Genomic DNA, 13,837 nt, shown 5'->3' on the forward strand with positions numbered 1-13,837 from the left:
CATTACCGCAGTTGAGGACCTCAATTGAGGACTTCTATAGAATATATGACCTTAGTTGAGTTTTCCTATGAAATAGAGGACCTCCGATGAGGTCTTCTATAGAATAGAGGACCTCCGTTGAGGTCTTCTATAGAATAGAGGACCTCCGTTGAGGTCTTCTATAGAACAAAGGACCTCCGTTGAGGTCTTCCATCGAATAAAGGACCGCCGTTGAGGTCTTTTATAGAATAGAGGACCTCCGGAGAGGTCTTCTATAGAATAGAGACCTCCGTTGAGGTCTTCTATAGAATAAAGGACCTCCCTTGAGGTCTTCTGTAGAATAGGGGACCTCCGTTGAGGTCTTCTGTAGAATAGAGGACCTCCGTTGTGGTCTTCTATAGTATAGATGACCTCCGTTGAGGTCTTCTATAGAATAGAGGACCTCCGTTGAGGTCTTCTATAGAACAAAGGACCTCCGTTGAGGTCTTCCATAGAATAAAGGACCGCCGTTGAGGTCTTTTATAGAATAGAGGACCTCTGGAGAGGTCTTCTATAGAATAGGCGACCTCCGTTGAACTCTTTTATAGAATAGAGGACCTCCGTTGAGGTCTTCTATAGAATAGAGGACCTCCCTTGAGGTCTTCTATAGAATAGATGACCTCTGTTGAGGTCTTCTATAGAATAGAGGACCTCCGTTGAGGTCTTCTATAGAATAGAGGATCTCCGTTGAGGTCTTCTATAGAATAGAGGACCTCCGTTGAGGTCTTCTGTAGAATAGAGGACCTCCGTTGAAGTATTTTATAGAATAGAGGACCTCCGTTGAGTTCTTCAATGAAATAGAGGACCTCCATTGAGGTCTTCTATAGAATAGAGGACCTCCGTTGAGGTCTTCTATAGAATAGACTACCTCCGTTGAGGTTTTCTATAGAATAGACGACCTACGTTGAGGTCTTCTATAGAATACACGACCTTCGTTGAGGTCTTAGCGGCGGACATTTCCATATTCCTCAGTTTGAGGCCTTGTCCAGAATAGAAAACCACAGTTAATGGTTTTTATATGTATAATAGAAAATCTCAGTTGAGGTCTTCTATAAAACCTCAGTTGATGTCTTTATAGAATAGATGACCTCACTTGAGGTCAGTTGAGGTCTTTCATGGAATAGCGGACCTCAGTTTAGGTCTTTTATAGAATAGAGGATCTCAGTTGAGATCTTCTATAAAATAGAGAACCTTAGTTGAGGTCTTTTATAGAATAGAGGAACTCAATTAAGGTCTTTTATAAAATAGAGGAACTCAGTTAAAATTGAGGACCTCAGCTGAGGTCTTCTAAAGAATTGAGGACCTCAGTTTGAAGTATTCTTTAGAACAGAGGACCTTAGTTTAAGCTCTTCTATAAAATAGAGGACCTCAGTCAGTGTATTCTTAGAATAGAGGACCTCAGTTGTGGTCTTCTATAGAATAGAGGACCTCAACTTAAGTATTCTCTAGAATATATGATCTCAGTTGAGTTCTTCTACGGAATAGAGGACCTCAGTTGAAGTCTTCTATAGAATACATTACCGCAGTTGAGGACCTCAATTGAGGACTTCTATAGAATATATGACCTTAGTTGAGTTTTCCTATGAAATAGAGGACCTCCGATGAGGTCTTCTATAGAATAGAGGACCTCCGTTGAGGTCTTCTATAGAATAGAGGACCTCCGTTGAGGTCTTCTATAGAACAAAGGACCTCCGTTGAGGTCTTCCATCGAATAAAGGACCGCCGTTGAGGTCTTTTATAGAATAGAGGACCTCCGGAGAGGTCTTCTATAGAATAGAGACCTCCGTTGAGGTCTTCTATAGAATAAAGGACCTCCCTTGAGGTCTTCTGTAGAATAGGGGACCTCCGTTGAGGTCTTCTGTAGAACAGACGACCTCCGTTGAAGTCTTTTATAGAATAGAGGACCTCCGTTGAGGTCTTCTATAGAATATATGACCTCTGTTGAGGTCTTCTATAGAATAGAGGACCTCCGTTGAGGTCTTCTATAGAATAGAGGACCTCCGTTGAGGTCTTCTATAGTATAGAGGACCTCCGTTGAGGTCTTCTATAGCAGAGAGGACCTCCGTTAAAGTCTTTTATACAATAGAGGACCTCCGTTGAGGTCTTCTATAGAATAGAGGACCTCCGTTGAGGTCTTCTATAGAATAGAGGACCTCCCTTGAGGTCTTCTATAGAATAGAGGACCACCCTTGAGGTCTACTATAGAATAGGGGACCTCCCTTGAGGTCTTCTATAGAATAGGGGACCTCCTTTGAGGTCTTCTGTAGAATAGAGGACCTCCGTTGAAGTCTTTTATAGAATAGAGGACCTCCGTTGAGGTCTTCTATAGAATAGAGGACCACCCTTGAGGTCTACTATAGAATAGGGGACCTCCCTTGAGGTCTTCTATAGAATAGAGGACCTCCGTTGAGGTCTTCTATAGAATAGGGGACCTCCGTTGAGGTCTTCTGTAGAATAGAGGACCTCCGTTGAAGTATTTCATAGAATAGAGGACCTCCGTTGAGTTCTTCAATGAAATAGAGGACCTCCGATGAGGGCTTCTATAGAATAGAGGACCTCCCTTGAGGTCTTCTATAGAATGGACGACTTCCGTTGAGGTCTTCTATAGAATAGAGGACCTCCGTTGAGGTATTCTTTAGAATAAAGGACCTCATTTGGGGTCTTCTATAGAGTAGAGGACCTCCGTTGAGGTCTTCTATAGAATAGAGGACCTCATTTGGGGTCTTCTATAGAGTAGAGGACCTCCGTTGAGGTCTTCTATAGAATAGACGACCTCCGTTGAGGTCTTCTATAGAATAGACGACCTCCGTTGAGGTATTCTATAGAATAGACGACCTCCGTTGAGGTCTTCTATAGAATAGACGACCTCCGTTGAGGTCTTCTATAGAATAGAGGACCTCCGTTGAGGTCTTCTATAGAATAGGGGACCTCCGTTGAGGTCTTCTGTAGAATAGAGGACCTCCGTTGAAGTATTTTATAGAATAGAGGACCTCCGTTGAGTTCTTCAATGAAATAGAGGACCTCCATTGAGGTCTTCTATAGAATAGAGGACCTCCGTTGAGGTCTTCTATAGAATAGACTACCTCCGTTGAGGTCTTCTATAGAATAGACGACCTCCGTTGAGGTCTTCTATAGAATAGACGACCTTCGTTGAGGTCTTCTATAGAATAGACGACCTCCGTTGAGGTCTTCTATAGAATAGAGGACCTCCCTTGAGGTCTTGTATAGAATAGGGGACCTCCGTTGAGGTCTTCCGTAGAATATATGACACCAGTTGAGTTTTTCTAGGGAATGGACCACCTCCGTGGAGGTTTTCTATAGTATAGAGGACCTCCGTTGAGGTCTTCTATACAACATACGACCTCAGTTGAGGTCTTCTATAGAATAAAGGACCTCATTTGGGGTCTTCTATAGAGTAGAGGACCCCCGTTGAGGTATTCTTTAGAATAAAGGACCTCCGTTGAGGTATTCTATAGAATAGAGGACCTCAGTTGAGGTCTTCTATAGAATAAAGGACCTCCCTTGAGGTCTTCTATAGAATAGACGACCTCCCTTGAGGTCTTCTATAGAATGGACGACCTCCGTTGAGGTCTTATATAGAATAGAGGACCTCCGTTGAGGTCTTATATAGAATAGAGGACCTCCGTTGAGGTCTTCTATAGAATAGAGGACCTCCGTTGAGGTCTTATATAGAATAGAGGACCTCCGTTGAGGTCTTCTATAGAATAGAAGACCTCCCTTGAGATCTTCTATAAAATAGACGACCTCCGTTGAGGTCTTCTATACAATAGACGACTTCCGTTGAGGTCTTCTATAGTAGAGAGAGCCCTGTTGTTACTCTCTTTGACAAAAATCCTCTCTCCACCCATAAAAAAATATGTTGGTACCCAAACAAATAAAATTGAAATATGTTACAAAATGTTGAAAACATATATTTGTTTAAAATATGTTTGGATCCAAACATATATTTGTTTGCAATCAGTCCCAAACAAATATTTGTTTGGATCCAAACATATTTCTAACATATGTTTTTCTGCGTGTAGTCAGTCAAATTCTCAGCATTCCAGCGTTCTTGGTTTTGGCCACCGATCCACCTCGAAGGACCAATGCTAGCAGATATGCTACACATGCTTATCAGTCTGCAGTTTATGTGGACTGTGTACTAAAAATAGATTCCTGTTTAACTAAATATATCTTTTCTCTACACAAGAAACCCTCAGCAAGACGAAATAAAGGTAGGAATTCCTTCTGATCAAATCCCATCGTGTTAAAACAAAAATTGTTTTTTAACCCACTTAGCGCCGAGAATTTTTTTTGCGAGAAAACTTAAAATTGTTTATGGAAATTATATTTTTGAGACATTTTAAGCATTTTTTAAAAAATAACTTTTTTTTCTAAAACGTTTAGTTTTTCTGTAATCGGGCTTTCTTTTAAAAGTGCCAAAAATTTTGGAGGGTAATATAGGTGTATCCTTATATGCCAATCCCTTGGTTTTTGATTGAGAAAATACTCTTACTATATTCCAAACAATTCCCTGACTTTATATGATTCTAACATTTATGATTAAATTTTTATCGCGTATTTAAATTTTTCATCAAAAGTCGAAAATTACAAAAAAGTCGATTTTTTTGAATAGCTTGGGTTTGAGGCCAATTGCATGGAAATGCATAGGTCAAATGAAGCTTTGTAAGCGTGAAATCACAGATAACAGACAACACTATAACAAAATGCAAAAAACCCCACAAAAATATTCGAAAAAACCAGAGTTTTACGTCAATTTTTGCAACCATTTTTCGTGGCGTTTAAACGACCAGTGGCTTTATCTGGGTTAAAAACTATTTTCTTTTTTGGTTCATTGCTATTTTATATTACAGTCTTTGGTATTTGTTTTACCAAATTTACACATTTCGAAAGCATTTTTTAATTTAGAAAAAGAAAAATTAATGTAAGATTGCAAAATAAAATTATGAATAAAATTAATGAGAAAAACAAATGATGCTTATGATATTTTTTAAATGTAATAATTAAATAAAACAAAACAAAAAAACTTAAAATTATATATACAAAATAATAATTTAGAAAAGGTAAAATACAAATAAAGAAACTATTAAAATACAAAAAATAACAAACAAATCATTAAAAACCCTCAAAAGTATTAACAATAAACTTTATAAGAATAACAACAAATTAAAAAATAAATAATAATAATAATTACAAAAAAATAACAAAAACAAACTGTAACTAACAACAAAGTAAGGAAAAAAAGGAAACCAAAGAAAAATAAAAAATTAAAATAAAATCTAATGTAAATTTATCACAATAAAAAAACCAATGCAAGAACTCAAACAAACAATAAAAAATAACAAAAAAAAAACACAAAGAGAAAAACTCCCCAACTAAAACGATAACGACAAGACGATAAAAGCAACAAAAAAATCTAACCTTACACACATAACTACAAACAATACACTTCACTCTAATTACAAAATAGGAGGAAACTCCTCCTCTTCCTCCTTCTTCCTCACTTAGGAATGACCCAATACAAGACAAAGATAACCCCCAAGAGAACTCTTTACTAAATAATTAACGCTAGTCAAAGCTAAACAAATCATTAGATGAAATAACTAAAGGAAAAAACAAAAACAAATAATGGCTAATAAACAAAACAAACACGACGATGAGGAAAACCAAAAATAAACAAAGAAAAAAAACAGAAAAAATGTTGTTAATATTCTAAAAAAAAGTTTTATAAATCGTTATAAAAACCAAAAATAAATTAAAACAAAAACCAGAAACAAACAACTCTAACCTATCAGAAATCCAAACAAATGTCAACTAAATAATTAAACTTCCTCAGTCATATTTTTTTTCCCTACTCCTCAATATTTTTTGTTTTGTTAAAAACTCTACCCCAACAAACTTTTCACATCTCTTCCACAATAAACACACACACACCAAAGAAACTTTAGGAACGAAAACATAGAAGCTCAGTAACCAAACCAAAAAGGCAAAAATAATCAAAATCTAAGTCCAAGTCCAGCTATTTAATTCTATAAACAAAAGTCCATATTTTGCAAACAAAACAAATAATTATAGAACAAAGTTACATTTATAGGCCACAATTACACTCTACAGACATATTCACAGACCAACACACACACACAACATATTGACCAACAAAACATATAATCAATTCGTTAGCAGTCAAACATTTTTTGTTGTTTTCCCAAATCCCCTTCCCTACTCCATTAATCCCAACATTATTTCATTACAAAAAAGGCATTCCTTTATGATACAATAAAATAAATAAATGAAAAATTTAATAAAATATAAAAAACTAAATAAATTATTGTAAAAAATAAATCTGTTTTTTACTTTATTTGTATTACAAGGCAAAGTGGTAAGTTGTTTGGTGTAAACATAATGGCTAAAGAAGATTATCAGGGCAATCATGAGTGAAAATTCCGTGCGGAAATTGTTCCCTTTCCCATTTATGCTAACGAGGGTATATATACACCTTCACACGGGCAAAATGAGCCTCATTAAAATAATGGTTTTAGACCCTAAATCCGTTTCAGGTAATTTGAAGTTGATTTACCGATGTCCGTCTGTCTGGCTGGCTGGAGCGCACGATAACTCTAGAACAGATCAACCGATTCGGTCCAAAATTCGGCTTTCGTAATATTTTATCCAAACTTAGTTTGAGTTCGAAGATAGCTCATATCGGTTCACTCCTTCGGTTATCTCCCCCACAAAAGTTCGAAAATGGTCGGGAAAATTGTCCGCACGATAGGTTTTAAAGTGAGTAACCGATTTGGTCCATACGTTGGACATCGTGAAACTACTACCAGACATAGAGGATGTTCGAATATGGTCACTATCGGTCCACTCCTTCGGGTACCTCCCACCCAATATTTCGGAATACAAGTTGTTACAACAAAAATCAAAGCGATTCGTGAGCAGGTCCTAAACTGAACTTTTCCGAACTTTTGTGTGGGAGGTACCCGAAGAAGTTGACCGATTGAATCCATATTGAAACCTCATCTAAGACTGGTAGACTGGCCCCCTGGCCCCCCTGGCCACCACTGCGTTCGTCCCGGACGTTTTTTTATATAAAAATGTTCACCAATGAACCTTTTTCTATAGAAAAATGTTCATTTTCTACAGAAAACGTTAACAAATGAACATTTTTCTACAGAAAAAGTTCACTAATGAACATATTTCTATAGAAAAACTTCACTACACTAGTGAACATTTTTCTATAGAAAAAGTTCACTAATGAACATTTTTCTATAGAAAAAGTTCACTAATGAATATTTTTCTATAGAAAAAGTTCACTAATGAACAATTTTCTATAGAAAAAGTTCACTAATGAACATTTTTCTATAGAAAAAGTTCACTAATGAACATTTTTCTATAGAAAAAGTTCACTAATGAACATTTTTCTATAGAAAAAGTTCACTAATGAACATTTTTCTATAGAAAAAGTTCACTAATGAACATTTTTCTATAGAAAAAGTTCACTAATGAACATTTTTCTATAGAAAAAGTTCACTAAAGAACATTTTTCTATAGAAAAAGTTCACTAATGAATATTTTTCTATAGAAAAAGTTTACTAATGAACATTTATCTATAGAAAAAGTACACTAATGAAAATTTTTCTATAGAAAAAGTTCACTAATGAACATTTTTCCATAGAAAAATAGAAAAAGTTCACTAATGAACATTTTTCTATAGAAAAAGTTCACTAATGAACATTTTTCTATAGAAAAAGTTCACTAATGAACATTTTTCTATAGAAAAAGTTCTCTAATGAATATTTTTCTAGAGAAAAGTTCACCAATGAACATTTTCTATAGAAAAAATTACTAATAAAAATTTTTCTTAGAAAAAGTTTATCAATGAACACAAATTAACATTTTTCTATAGAAAATGTTCAACAATGAATATTTTTCTATAGAGAAAGTTCACCAATGAACACTTTTCTATAGAAAAATTTCGCCAATGAACATTTACTCATGAAAAATTTTCTATAGAAAAAGTTTATTTTTTCTATAGAAAAATGTTCATTAGTGAATTTTTTCTATAAAAAATAACCTTTTTCTATAGAATAATGATAATTGGTGTACTTTTTCTATAGATAAATGCTCATTAGTGAATGTTCATTGGTGAACTTTTTCTACAGAAAAATGTTCATTGGTGAACTTTTTCTATAAAAAAATGTTCATTGGTGAAATTTTTCTATAGAAAAATGTTCATTGGTGAACTTTTTCTATAGAAAAATGTTCATTGGTGAACTTTTTTTACAGAAAAATTTTCATTGGTGAACTTTTTCTATTGAAAAATCTTCATTAGTGAACTTTCTCTATTGAAAAATGTTCATTAGTGAACTTTCTCTATAGAAAAATGTTCATTAGTGAACTTTCTCTATAGAAAAATATTCATTGGTGAACTTTCTCTCTAGAAAAATGTTCATTGGTGAACTTTTTCTATAGAAACATCTTGATTATTGAACTTTCTCTATAGAAAAATATTCATTGGTGAACTTTTTCTATACAAAAATATTCATTGGTGAACTTACTCTATAGAAAAATATTCATTGGTAAACTTTTTCTATAGAAAAATGTTGATTGGTGAAATTTTTCTATATAAAAATGTTCATTGGCGAACTTTTGCTATAGAAAAATGTTCATTGGTGAACTTTTTCTATGGGAAAAATGTTCATTGGTGAACTTTTTCTATAGAAAAATGTTCATTGGTGAACTTTTTCTATAGAAAAATGTTCATTGGTGAACTTTTTCTATAGAAAAATGTTCATTGGTGAACTTTTTCTATAGAAAAATGTTCATTGGTGAACTTTTTCTATAGAAAAATGTTCATTGGTGAACTTTTTCTATAGAAAAATGTTCATTGGTGAACTTTTTCTATAGAAAAATGTTCATTGGTGAACTTTTTCTATAGAAAAATGTTCATTGGTGAACTTTTTCTATAGAAAAATGTTCATTCGTGAACTTTTTCTATAGAAAAATGTTCATTGGTGAACTTTTTCTATAGAAAAATATTCATTGTTGAATAAAAACTACTTCCCTACATTTCAATTGATATTCGTGGTAAATTGTGTGAGAGGCCCGAAACTTTTCAGCCATATGTTTTAAAACATGTGAAAATATGGCATTCAAAAAATTTTGGTCTTTTTGGATGGAGTTAATTTTAATATTCAAGCATAGAGGGCGTTTATGTATAACAGATAATTAACAGAAACAAAAGCGTACACCAATGTAAACTATGTTAAATATAACATAATTCCATGTCACGATATTGTAACATCACATTAAGTTAGAACACCAGCGCTATCTGTCGATATATACTAGCAATGGAAATGTCCCATCTTATTGTATTATATATTTTTGTTTTGGATCACGTCCGGCAACAGATGGCGTTAAAAAATAACATTGAAGGTGTTACCGTGCTTGTAGTTAATGTATTTTGTAAAATTTTTATGTAAAGGTATACCTGCAGGCGCAATAATCACTCTTAAAATGGACCGATTTTATTAATACACTCCAATGTGAATCATTGAGCCTGAAGGTATGCTTTAAATATATACTACTTTAAAATACATTTACCACAGACCCGGTAACACTGGCATGTTTTTATCGTCATCTATTGCGACACATGATTCGAAAACGACAAAATTTTTTGAATGTCAAAATTTCACATATTTTAAAATATGTGGCTGAAAAGTCTCGGGCCTCTCACACAATTTACCACGAATATCAATTGACCTTAGGATAGATATTTTGTAATGTGTTAACAAACATACATACAAAATCCTGATAATCGTCAGCGCTCAGAAGATGAAGTCTGTCATTTGTCAGATCAGGTGACACGATAGTTATTTCTTTCGATCTGTGGCACTCTCCGCAAATTCTCGAGGGGCGTCTTCATCAACCGTACAAAACGTAGACCTATTAATCTGCTCATATAGAGCTATACAACTCTGGTCGTTATAATCTAGGGCCAAATGCCACAACTCATGACGTGCATTGAAGTCCCCTAAGACCTGTCGGTTATAACCTTCCATAAGCCGGCTAATGTTGGATCTATAACCTGGAGTTCAGCTAGCAGTTCACACTTGACTGTTAGCTATATACATTCCATGTACGTATCATTAAAACTAGATTCAAAAGAGATAGGTCTGCATTGAACAGACTTCCTGTGTGATTCTTCTGCAGTACATTTAATCACCACAACGTTGTAAGCCGCAGTTGATCTTGTTGTTGTAACAATGTTTTTATGTGTTTTTATAAAATATTGGTAAGTTTATTATACCCTCAGCATTTATGCTAACGAGGGTATATACACTTTCGTACGGGCAAAATGTACCTCATTGAAATAATGGTTTCAGACTAGGGATAGGCAAGTCGACTTTCGATTAATCGATTAGACGACTTTTTGGTTTGAAAAGTCTGAAAATCGAAGTCGACCTCTGCTTATAGAGAAATCGAAAAGTCGACCATTCATGGTCCACTATCGATTTTCTTACCCAACATTTTTTATATGACAAATATTGTAATAACACCCTCTGTTGACAGCGATATGTATCAAAAATGCTATAAAATCGATCAAAAATCGATTTAGTCGACTTTGATCATAATCGAAAAATCGACGTTTATGTTAAAGGTGAAAATCGAATGATCGAAAAGTCGACTTTTCCGTTGAAGGTAAAAATCGAAAGATCAAATAGTCGATTTTTGACCTCGATTACCTATCCCTATTTCAGACCCCAAGTATGTTTGGACGAAATCCATTTCAAACAATTTGATTTAGCCATATCCGTCCTCCTGTCTGGTTGGCTGGGGCTCACAATAACTCGATTCGGTCTAAAATTTGGCTTTCGTAATATGTTGTCCAAACTTAGTTTAAGTTCGAAGATAGGCTATATCGGTCAATTCCTATCGGTACCTCCCTCACAAAAGTTCGAAAAATTTCGGAAAATTTTCTCTATAGAAAAATATTCATTGGTAAACTTTTTCTATAGAAAAATGTTGATTGGTGAAATTTTTCTATATAAAAATGTTCATTGGCGAACTTTTGCTATAGAAAAATGTTCATTGGTGAACTTTTTCTATGGGAAAAATGTTCATTGGTGAACTTTTTCTATAGAAAAATGTTCATTGGTGAACTTTTTCTATAGAAAAATGTTCATTGGTGAACTTTTTCTATAGAAAAATGTTCATTGGTGAACTTTTTCTATAGAAAAATGTTCATTGGTGAACTTTTTCTATAGAAAAATGTTCATTGGTGAACTTTTTCTATAGAAAAATGTTCATTGGTGAACTTTTTCTATAGAAAAATGTTCATTGGTGAACTTTTTCTATAGAAAAATGTTCATTGGTGAACTTTTTCTATAGAAAAATGTTCATTCGTGAACTTTTTCTATAGAAAAATGTTCATTGGTGAACTTTTTCTATAGAAAAATATTCATTGTTGAATAAAAACTACTTCCCTACATTTCAATTGATATTCGTGGTAAATTGTGTGAGAGGCCCGAAACTTTTCAGCCATATGTTTTAAAACATGTGAAAATATGGCATTCAAAAAATTTTGGTCTTTTTGGATGGAGTTAATTTTAATATTCAAGCATAGAGGGCGTTTATGTATAACAGATAATTAACAGAAACAAAAGCGTACACCAATGTAAACTATGTTAAATATAACATAATTCCATGTCACGATATTGTAACATCACATTAAGTTAGAACACCAGCGCTATCTGTCGATATATACTAGCAATGGAAATGTCCCATCTTATTGTATTATATATTTTTGTTTTGGATCACGTCCGGCAACAGATGGCGTTAAAAAATAACATTGAAGGTGTTACCGTGCTTGTAGTTAATGTATTTTGTAAAATTTTTATGTAAAGGTATACCTGCAGGCGCAATAATCACTCTTAAAATGGACCGATTTTATTAATACACTCCAATGTGAATCATTGAGCCTGAAGGTATGCTTTAAATATATACTACTTTAAAATACATTTACCACAGACCCGGTAACACTGGCATGTTTTTATCGTCATCTATTGCGACACATGATTCGAAAACGACAAAATTTTTTGAATGTCAAAATTTCACATATTTTAAAATATGTGGCTGAAAAGTCTCGGGCCTCTCACACAATTTACCACGAATATCAATTGACCTTAGGATAGATATTTTGTAATGTGTTAACAAACATACATACAAAATCCTGATAATCGTCAGCGCTCAGAAGATGAAGTCTGTCATTTGTCAGATCAGGTGACACGATAGTTATTTCTTTCGATCTGTGGCACTCTCCGCAAATTCTCGAGGGGCGTCTTCATCAACCGTACAAAACGTAGACCTATTAATCTGCTCATATAGAGCTATACAACTCTGGTCGTTATAATCTAGGGCCAAATGCCACAACTCATGACGTGCATTGAAGTCCCCTAAGACCTGTCGGTTATAACCTTCCATAAGCCGGCTAATGTTGGATCTATAACCTGGAGTTCAGCTAGCAGTTCACACTTGACTGTTAGCTATATACATTCCATGTACGTATCATTAAAACTAGATTCAAAAGAGATAGGTCTGCATTGAACAGACTTCCTGTGTGATTCTTCTGCAGTACATTTAATCACCACAACGTTGTAAGCCGCAGTTGATCTTGTTGTTGTAACAATGTTTTTATGTGTTTTTATAAAATATTGGTAAGTTTATTATACCCTCAGCATTTATGCTAACGAGGGTATATACACTTTCGTACGGGCAAAATGTACCTCATTGAAATAATGGTTTCAGACTAGGGATAGGCAAGTCGACTTTCGATTAATCGATTAGACGACTTTTTGGTTTGAAAAGTCTGAAAATCGAAGTCGACCTCTGCTTATAGAGAAATCGAAAAGTCGACCATTCATGGTCCACTATCGATTTTCTTACCCAACATTTTTTATATGACAAATATTGTAATAACACCCTCTGTTGACAGCGATATGTATCAAAAAAGCTATAAAATCGATCAAAAATCGATTTAGTCGACTTTGATCATAATCGAAAAATCGACGTTTATGTTAAAGGTGAAAATCGAATGATCGAAAAGTCGACTTTTCCGTTGAAGGTAAAAATCGAAAGATCAAATAGTCGATTTTTGACCTCGATTACCTATCCCTATTTCAGACCCCAAGTATGTTTGGACGAAATCCATTTCAAACAATTTGATTTAGCCATATCCGTCCTCCTGTCTGGTTGGCTGGGGCTCACAATAACTCGATTCGGTCTAAAATTTGGCTTTCGTAATATGTTGTCCAAACTTAGTTTAAGTTCGAAGATAGGCTATATCGGTCAATTCCTATCGGTACCTCCCTCACAAAAGTTCGAAAAATTTCGGAAAATTTGTGCGCACGATAACTCTTGGAGGCAGTAACCGATTTGGTCCATACTTTGCACATCGTGAAACTTCTACCAGACTTATATTAGGTTCCAATACGGACCCAATCGGTCCACTCCTTCGGGTACCTCCCACACAAAATTTCGGAAAAGTTCAGCTTAGGCCATCTCTCGAATCGCTTTGATTTTTGTTGTAACAACTTGTAATCACTGCCCTCCAACGACGTACAAGTTTCATCAGGGGCAAGTCAATACTTCCTAAGAAAGTAGCCTGAAAAACCCTATAACACCGTGTGTAGTCGTTGGAGCGCAGTTTAACTCTCGAATGGATCTGCCGATACGGTCCAAAATTTGGCCTTTGTAATCATTTGTCCAAACTTAGTTTAAGTTCGAAGATAAGCCA

Source organism: Musca autumnalis, unplaced genomic scaffold (assembly GCF_047663935.1).
Source record: "Musca autumnalis isolate F117 unplaced genomic scaffold, ASM4766393v1 scaffold_3, whole genome shotgun sequence".
NCBI classification, from domain to species: domain Eukaryota; kingdom Metazoa; phylum Arthropoda; class Insecta; order Diptera; family Muscidae; genus Musca; species Musca autumnalis.